Below are 10,382 nucleotides of genomic sequence, written 5' to 3'. Positions count from 1 at the left end.
TGGGAGCACAGAAAGGCGCTCACACTATTCTTCCTGTATGCATCCTGTCTTAGAGCAGATTACTCTCATTGGCTGAAGTATCAGCTCAGCATTGGAAAGTGGCACTAAAGCTGCTTGGAAGTTTTTAAAACCAAGTAAAAATTTTGCAAACAAGTCAGTAAGTCAAAGATCAATCTCTTTGTTTTAACTCAGTCCTGTTGAGCTCAGTGAAGTCAGTTCAGAAGCTCTCTCCCTGAAAGGTTTTCATAGCCTTATACCCTGAACGTGGCAGCATCCAGAACCAACCTGCCAGCCCTTTCAGATCAATAACTACAACTTCAAGGTGCACTCCATGCTAAGCTCAAGTTTAATCTAGAGCACAGAACAGTAGGAACTGACTAACACCCTTTTCACTGTACTTTGGTAAGGTAGGACCATAGTCTTTAAAGGGAACTTTTTCTGCCCAGCAAGTTAAAACTTCATGAAAGAGACACTACATAACGTCTTGATCTTTTTTGGCACCTAACTGGAAAAGCAATGCTATGCTCTCCTGAAAATATCTAAGAACCTCAGGAAGGGCAGGAAAAATCAATTACAACTTTAATAATTCCTTTGCCAAAACAAAGGCTATATAAAGTAAATACTGAGTGTTTGGAAGTACATACTTGAACTTTTATAAAAGCTTTCAAAAGAAACAGCTCTGATTTTTCAACTGTCTGGTTCTTGCTCTGCCAGATTCAGGTTCAGGCATTACAAGTGAGGAAACCATAACTAGCGAGAGACTTGAGAACTGCCGATAGAGATGTTTCTCCAAACATATTTCCTAGGAAGAGACATTTCTCAGTGTTTGAACTAGAAAACACGGGATGATTCTCTGCTTAGGTAACTACTTTCAACACTGGGGAAAACACAAAGAAACAAAAAAAAACCCCAAAACCCACCAGCCCTGCAAGCATGACCTCAACCTAGGGTATTACAACAGGGAAAACTGAACAATTGTCCACAAGGAGATAAAAATTTCACTAGGGATTTCTACAAGGTGCCTTACTTTTCAATCTACTCAAAGCTAGGGAAAATTATATTAAAACATGATTTAGTCTTACATGAAGAGCCGGGGCTGCTTTGGGGACCAGCTGGAAAGCACTTCCCATTCTTTTCACACGGGTCCATTAAACGAAATTTCAGGGAAGCAGAGACCAGCACCAGCACTACACCCAAAAATGCTCAGCTAGCCCAAAGCAGTCCATGGAGATTAAGAAGGGAAAGAATATCTTAAGTAGCGTATCAGAAAGCCATCTCTTCAGGCTGGCAATTTTAATATGAGGAGGGAACTCCTTTGAGACCAGAGTGCTTTCCTTCATTCATCCTATGGATTATTTGCACTTAGACACACATGTCTATAAAGATATTTAAACAACTAATTCATGTTTAAGCACCTAACTCCCATTTCAGCAATCCCATCCAGCCATTCTGGCACTTCAGCAAACAAGCTGCATCAGACCTCTGGCGTCCCCTTTCTCCAGAAGTACAGGAGCAGGTCCCCCTCGGAAGAGGTTTCTTATTGTTAGCACTCTGTTGGCACATTCCTGATCTAAAACGCTCACATAAGCTGCTTTCTCTGGCAGTTAAACTCTTCACTCCTGAATGACTCTTATCAGGATCGGCTATGCGTTCCGAATCAGAGTAAATGAATGAGAAAAAATTGTTTATGACAAGTTATTTCAACATCATTTGTCCCCAGGACAGGCAACTGCAACCCAAACCACATGACCTGGACTCCTCTTATGCAGCAGCTGTTGGCCTTTGACGCCCAGCCCTCAGCAAGGCTGTCTCACTCGTATCCCACGCACCTCTCCAACGCAGACGAGCTCAGACAAGAGCAATGCTCCGAGCACGTGCTATTACCTTCCCTGCTTACGCACTGAACTGTACGATGAACAGGCATCCTCCTTTCTTCTTAAGGTGGTAAAAAGACAGAAATAACACTGTAACAGAGCAGAAATCCAGCTCTTCGGTACTCCTACCTAGGAGTTCAATGAGTTTATGCGACAGAAAACTGAGGAACCAGCAAGTGCTTCCTGGCTCACTCTAAAAAACATTTTCTGCAAACACTGACTTTCTGGCCTACGTGAGTTTATACGCACTTTATTCTCAGTTCACCCACCAAACACAAAAACATTCTGCCTTTTCACCCAAGGGTGAGAAGTCCCTGCAGTCTCTCTTAGCAAGCTAGAGAGAAGAAAAGTTACAAGGAAAAAGGACAAAATTCTACTTGCCTTTTTAAACCATCTGAAAGTATTGGGTAGCTGTACTCTTCAGATTTTCAAAAATATTGCTGAAGTCAACTGCTGGAATTAATACAGGCTTAATCTCACACCCAAATCAAAATGCAGGATCACACAGAAAGGAGAAATTCCTTTGAGTTAGTCCTGTGATTATCTGTTGGTTAATTTAGAGATTAACAAATCTTGTGAACAAAAATACAGTGACTTGTACCTCTCAAAATTGGCAGAGCTCCAATTTTCTTTACGTAGAGTCAGTTAGGTACAGCCACAGAACAATATATGCATATTGGTTCTAGGTCCCTTGGCAAAACTACAATTTCAGCAGCTCTACAGCTGATGAGCAGAGGAGGCGCATGTTTCACCACTCCGGAAACAAATTCTGCAGACTGACTGGAACACATGCCTCCGTGCGCCTGCAAAGAAAGACAAGCCCTGACTTCTTCTAGCTAGGAAGTTTAGTCCAACATTTAACTCCAGTTCACTAACAGCCAATTAATGCAGGGTAAAGTGTAAAAAAGCTAAGCTAGGTGATCCGCATTCATTTGTTCCTGAATGTTATGTTCCCCTCCACACAGTCCTAGTACAGTCAAGGTTTCAAGTTAAAAAAATCCTCTGCCATCTCTCCCCCCAACAGTTTTTTGTTGTTGTTTTGGTCTTGTTTTTCTTGGAAGGTCTAGACTAGATCTTGCAACACCGTGCAATGCGTAGCACATTTCTAGAGATTTTCTCATCTGAAATGAGAACAGATTGCTACTTATATAGTCTGACCTAGCAGCTAATGTGATCAGAGCAATCTCTAGTCCTACTTCCCAAAAATAACGACGTCAATGTCCACTAAACTTGATAAATAAGAGATCAAAAAGAGTAGCCACCTGGCATTCCCTACAGGTTCCCCAAAATATCATTGTCTTCTCCCAATCTAAGCTCTTAATAGATTAAAAGAACTGGATTCTAACAGCTAGGGAAAAGCTGAGGAGCCAGGAGCCTACATCCTAGTTTCCAGAACACATAAATACTGCAAGTTGTTTTAAAAGGCTGCTGGGATTGCACAAGACAGCATACAAGCTCACCATGGGGATGTGTGGAAGCAAGCTTTGTGTATCTCCAAAATCAATACTTCACTATAGTAAGCATTACCAAGAGCTTTACATATGATAGAAGTAAACATGGGCCCAAAATTAAGGAGATTTGAGCCAATGAAGGAGAAGCGAGAATTAACTGCAATCCTTCTCAATATGCCTGTAAAATATACTCTTCAAAGCTAATTCCCTGTGAATTAAAGTGATCATTCAGGGGCCCAGGCCCACCATATCAAGAGGGAAACAGTGCCATTCACAGCCGCACATGAATGCAAGGCTAGAATTACAAATGCAGTTTGACAGGGGGAACCCAGAGCTGTCAAGCCTGTTCTGTTTGCCTAATTTCATTACAATGGCACAAATGCTTTCATTTGTCACACTCCAGCTTCATGTGTTTATCTCCCTTTCATTAAACATGACTTTAACAAATGATTGTTCCATAGTGCCAAGATCCCAAGCGCCCCTCAGAATTGAGATTTTTATTTTGGGGAAGGATGACAGAATGCATACTGAGCATTTGACTCTTGATATCCTCTAGTCAGGGCAGCATAAACTCAACTGAAATATTGTCTCCTATAGGAATTATTTACATCTACCAGCGATGCAGGAGCATTGACAGTCCTGCCAATGTTAGCCATTAGTTATCAGGGGTTTCATTTGATGCCATGCTTCAAATTCAGCTGTTCTGACTGCCCATCAAAAATCCCTGGGCATTTTTTCATAAGCAGGTACTTGCAGAGTATCTTCAGCCAAAATTACACTGGAAACTCCAGCTGTGTCTCCACTGCTATTCCAAGTGATTTTCACCCACCTGTAGTATTCTGTCCCAGAGGGAGTGGTATTATGAGAAGTAGAAGATACTTCAGTCACAAGGAAAACAAATGTCATCAACAGAAGTACGGAACTACAAAATGTGCAAGCTTTCATGGACTTGAAGTACAGACATGACTACTCACTTCTTGAATTTTAACGCCAGTCACATAGATTGCTAAGTGCAGAAAAAAATTAAGTTGTTGGGATAGCAGCTTACTTCCAAAGTTAATGTTGTTTAATTCTGCTTTTATTTCTTAGCACTGAGGAGATAGCAGAGATAGGAATAATTGAATCTTGACAAAATTTTTTCTGAGCTATGGTTGACACGTATTAGTCAGAGGTTATATTCAAAAGACTCTGCTTCAAAACAAGAACAGCTCTTAAAGTGAACTGAGGGGTAATTTGGCATAGCAAGGTTGGAGGTCACCAGCAGAATACCTTGCTACAAATCCTGAAGTATTTCTCCCACCCTGTGACCTGAATACCTCTGAAAGGACCATGACCATTCTGATGAAAGGCAACAAATCAATTCAATCTATATAGTAAAAGGCTAACATTTCCAAATTGGTCTCTGATGAGTGTGTTTATTGCTAGAGTGAATAGCAATACCCATCTACCTTTAAGTGTAATTTCAGTGCTAATCCATAGTTGTTTTCTAGAAAACCTTCCTCCTATGTCATGCTAGAGGATAAGCACTAGAGCAACACCTGATTACACTAGCACATTCCAGAAAAAAGATTAGATCAAGACCCATGGTTTGTAAAGCTGCATATGCAAATTCAGAATTACTTAAATAAATTTTGATCTCCATTACAGAGAGGTTGATTGCTCTCAGGGAAAGGAGATGGGGGAATCTAGCTGACCTGAGCCTTTGATAAGTTCTGGAATATACAACCACTTTTGTGGCTTTTTCAGACAGATGCAAGCTCTAAACTGTTAGTGCCAACTGTAACGGCATTTAATCCTACTCTAGAAAACTGAACTCCTCAGTAGCTCTACAAAAACTGATTTGAGAACCTATCCCTTTCTGAAGGGTTTTTTTCCCCCCATGGGTGTAAGTTATTTAACACAAGGCTCTCAACAACTTCCAGGGAAAAGAAATCAACCTTGCCATACACCTACAAGGAAAAAGTCCTTCAGTAAGCTAAATTGCAATGAGTTTCACAGGTAACTGGAAGTTTAACATCTATTCTTTAAAAAAAGAAAACATCCCATAACAACATGGTGAGTGAAATGCAGGTAAGCTTCACCTTTTGTCTCTGTTTAGAACTAGCTGAAACTGTTTTGAAAGATTTCTTACAGAAAATCACCAGGCACATGACAACAGCCAGTTCCCGTGATGAACCTGCACCAGCTCTGAGCTTCAGAACCCACAAGCATTCCTCCGATGCAATGACATTCAACTCTAAATGAAATTACTAAACCAAACTAAACCAAAGCAAAAAGCAGTCATCCCATGACAAATTCATCTGCCCTTGACCAAACGCTGATAGTTATTGATCTCGCTGCTGTTGTGAATTAGGGCCAGGTTTCCCAAGGTTCCCTCCTAATACAAGAAAAAGAGCATGGCCACTCTAACAAGGCCGACTAGGCTAAATGAAACCTATGGGGAATTGCATTGCACACTGCCAAGTCCAGAGGATGGACTGATCCGTCCATCTTACTGACAGCACAAGTTTGATGTATGTCAAGTTTAAGCACTCTTTTTCCTCTCTAAAAGAAATTGGCACATGTCGAAGGAAGAGCAATTAGGTTGTGACACTCTACAGAACTCTGTTCAGTCACTGGACTTGCTTCACTATGGTATTTTATATGTCTTGCACGGTACCAGGCCCAAACTAAGTAGGCAATTTAAAAGCCCAGGAGAAATTAAAACTTCTTCCCTGGTATTTTAAGGCACAGTAATTCTCCACAGCTTTGTGTGTCTACCACACTATGAATAGCTCTCTCATTGCAAATCCACCATGTTGTGAGAAGGAAAGCTTCACTATTTCTAAGAGGCTGGAGAAAAAGATTACAGTTTTATCATCAATTAGCTGCCTGGACGTTACCCTGTTCTGTTTACCCCTTCCTCAAGGGAAGACCATGAGTGCCAAGGGGAAAAATTAAAAGGGAACTGAAGAACAACAAATCCCAAACAAGCCAAGACATTTCTTGTGTTGTCAGAGAGTCTGAAGAGCATCAGTGAGACAGACAAAATTTGAAGAATGAAACGAAGAAAAGCCTGACAGCCCAAGAGGAAAGAGAATCTTTTAATGACAAAAATCTCTTCAAGGTTTAATGTACCTTACTGTTATGATTTACACAAATTCTTCTATCCGACCTGACCAATCTACAAGAGATTGTGCTTCATCATGTTATTACCAGAAAGTAAAATTCCCAAGTGCTAATGGCAAGACACAATTGGCCATAGCTCAAGTACCAACACACTAAGTTACTACAGATGCAAAATGGGAGCCTCAGGGAGAGCAGGGTATAAAACATCGTGGGATTATTAGTTTCAAACCTACAGGGGTGGAAAAAAGACACCAGAGAACAAAAGCAAAAGGGAGAAGAGACTGGCCTGGTTGCAGTCAATCCAACTGTTGCCTTAAGACATTGCAACAGTAAAAACATTAAGCAATGGGTTTTTTTCCCCACAGCAACAATTGAAGCAATCAGTGTACATGCAGCATACACACACAGAGGCAGAAATTCAGGCTGCCTCCATTAAAAGGCCGCTCGATTCCTAGAATAATGAAAAAAAGTTAGTATTATGTTCCTGAGAATGGACTGGGGAAAGAAGTTAATTTCTGCATACTAACCAATAATTTCTAGCTATATGCTAGAGCAATCTACTGATACAGGGTGCTGACATTACATGAAGGGAAGCAGAAGCCTGAGATGTAACACTCATTTACAGTTTTTGCAACTGAAGAGATCTGTGAATGCAATTCAACTTCACTGACCACCAAACAGGATGTATCTTAAGATGGACATCATGGAAACGATATTACATCAGTCTCCAACCACATTAAATAATTTTTTTCCATGTCCTGGAATCAGGCACCAGCTGTAAAACAATAAAATGTCTATGAGGAATCAAAATTGCCTAAAAATCTATGTGAAGAAATTAAGGGATTCCACACATTCATAAAAAGTTAGTTGCCCTTATCACAGCCTAGACAGAGGAATGCATAAGCAGTTAATTTATCTACCAGTTGGGAGCCTAAGCATTAAACTTCATCATATCTGAATATGAAGACAATAATTCAGCCTCCATTAGCAAAATCCATTAATTACTAGGGTCAAACCATCATCCCAGAGGAAAGAGCAAAGTTTATTAACAGGTGAGAGGTAGAAAAGTACTTTTTGATTCCTGTTCTGCCTGTTCCTCCAGACTCAGAGGATCTATATACTTAGTTAAACAGAAGTTATATACTTTTGGCAGAAAAAAGGTACAGGTAGTTTGGAATGATTCCTCTTCCAAGCAGCAAGACGTTGGTGCCACATGGGTTTCAGCATGAACTAGCTGTTCCCCCAGCAAGAGTTCTTTGTTGGTGAGGTACATAATTGGCATTCTTAAACCAAAGCTGGGATTGTTGTGGTCAAGAAAATTTGCCAAGAACACTTCTTTTCTTACGGTCTGTAAGGTTAAATACTATTGATCTTGTTCGACTTGCACTGGCTGAAGAAGCTGATGTGACAGAAATTAAAGAATTTTAGGATTTTTGGATTTCACATTGTGCTCTACACAGTTCTATAAACTTATCCAGGATTTTGACCTGATTTCCATCAGGAGGTCTAAACAATGCTACAAATCCTACTTATGCTACTATTTCAGAATGCACACAAGTACAGGTAGCCTAGGAATGCAACTATTTCCATGAGGCAACATGATACCCTGAAGCACCAGACTGAGTCAAGGCTCCTTCTGCAACACCTTTGGTCAATGACCAATTGCAATCCGGGACGAAATTTTTCTGCTCACATCCTTAACTTCCCCAATTCAGACAAAGTTTTTCAGGGCAGAAAGAGTCCATGTGTATACTGACAACTCATATCTCTCCTGGGAAGACTGCAAACACCAAATAAAGATTCAGGTAAAGTATGGCTTGGCATTAGCAAGCCCATGGTCCTGCTCCCTATTGCATCAGCTTCTCTGAAGCAGCCATTTAACTGATGACAGATAACCAGTACCCTGAGCAGCAGGCTTGCATAAGGAGTACGAGCAACTCCTCATTATATAGGCCACTAGCACTATACCTTAGAAAGAGAAAATTGGTTACAGTCTCTAAGAAAGCACAAAATATATCTCTCTTAGTTTATTGCTAATGGTTTTGATCTAGTATATGCCCATGACAGAAGAAACCACTAGAATGCTTCAGAAGCTCAACTGAGTGATCCTGTCCTAACTTTATAGAGGCCATCACTCACAGTCCAGCAAGAGTGATCTAAAAGTGACAGCACAGCACAAAACTTCAACTCACACAGATAAACAGGGCTGTTTGTTCAAGCCAGCCCCCAGTTCACACACTGATGTTGGCTTCTTCAATCCCTCTCTCCTTCCCCTAGGGCACAATGCAGCCTGGCTCTCCCAGTGCATTACACAACACACACTGAACAGGTCAGTGGACACAACTCTGCTTTAACCTCTCACCCTTACCATTTCTGCTACCATGACCTCTGGGATGGAACCATTATACTGCAGCAGCATTTGTTGCCAAGACATGGTAAAAAGGCAAAGACAGAAGAATTTCCTTTTGATTTTCAAGCCTAGACCTATAGAATTTGCTCTGACAGGACATAAGCATATATGCAAATAAACTGAGCATCAGATGGTAGCAAGGTCCTTGATCATAGGTAGGTAAATCAGTCTACTGCTCTCAGCCTCTGCCACTCGTCTCCTCTTCATGATCTTGACCAAGTCACTTCATCTCTGCTTCAATTCCTCATATGAAAAGGGGACATATTTGGCCTTTTTAAGTGCTGTGACATTAGATTACCTGCAAATAATCTCGAAAAATCGGCCCACGGTAACAGCAATCCAATAAAGACTTCCTGCCCTATCAACCCATGTTTCCCCAAAACCAAAAGTTAACTAAGACTCTTTGTGAAGGAAGCTATTTCTCAAGTTCATATTTAAGCTAGGGAAATATGACAAGCACTGTATAACACAAGTTAAGATCAAAATAATCTTCATCACACAGAAAACCAGTAGTTCAGCTTGTGAAGTATCAAGGAAATGAACACGGACATACCAGAGTCATATCTAGAAACAACTTGGCAGTGCTTGGCCACTCACTTTTGGGGTGTCAGTGTTAAGGAACTTTATTTAAAAAAAAAAAAAGGCAACTAACTTTCAGAGGAGCTAATGAGTGAGTGGAAGAAAACATACATAATTTTCTAAAAAGCAGCAGCTAAACAGCTAGTAAATTCTCACAGCCTTGTCAGAATGAAACCACTTGACACAGGGCAGCGTTTTGTTCAGCTCTGAGGCCAGTGCTTAAAACCAGAAAGTGACTGTAGGTAACAGAAGGACTTCGAGAGCCCTTCCAAAAACTTGGGATGAAATCCCAAAGCCCTGGGAGAGCAAGGCGAGCACCTGTTTCCCTGAACAGTCGATTTTTTTATGCTGCATACTTTACACAGAAGCTGCATTATTCTGGAGAAGCTGCATTCCAGCCAAAAGTGCACAGTTAATGTTTTTTGCAGCCCCCAGCCTCCAGTGATGGATGACCATTTTATAATGAAATACTTTATGCTCAATCAACTTACAAAAAACGGATGTTTTATCACACTGAATTAAAAAGAATGTTTTTAACAAAAAAAAAAAAAAAAAAAAAAAAGAGTAACAGAGTAACAGACAAGAGGATCAGTGACGACCAGAAGCAAAAGTTATTCCTGTTAAGGGTGGTTAAAAAAAATCCAACTGATCTTTCACTTTAACTCTTTCACTGCTCTCCAATAACAAGTGGAAGTGATGCATGCTCTGAAAACACCTACACATAAGCCCTGGTCCAGACTATCAAGACATGAGAATTCAAGGCTTCTACAAAGGGTTTTGGTCCGTAACGTCTCAATTAGGTTTCCAAAGAGCTAAGGCTAATAACTAAGCACTGTCTGAAGATAAACCTTTTAGAATACTTTAATCTCTCATGCCCATTCAGCATTACAAAAACCATTCCTCAGACACCCCTGAATCAGCTGGGGTTTTCTCCTCCTCACACTGCTTCCACCTGTCAAT

The 10,382-nt window shown here is 40.6% G+C and overlaps 1 protein-coding gene across 6 annotated transcripts in view; it reads right to left on the bottom strand.

The window, feature by feature from the left end:
* Positions 1-10,382, bottom strand: part of GBF1 (golgi brefeldin A resistant guanine nucleotide exchange factor 1) — a 107,825-nt gene that overhangs the window by 49,007 nt on the left and 48,436 nt on the right. The window lies entirely within an intron of this gene.

The sequence above is a fragment of the Egretta garzetta genome, unplaced genomic scaffold (genome assembly GCF_000687185.1).
Source record: "Egretta garzetta isolate BGI_Z169 unplaced genomic scaffold, ASM68718v1 scaffold56, whole genome shotgun sequence".
In the NCBI taxonomy this organism is placed as follows: Eukaryota; Metazoa; Chordata; class Aves; order Pelecaniformes; family Ardeidae; genus Egretta; species Egretta garzetta.
This window is presented reverse-complemented; position numbering and strand designations above follow the sequence as displayed.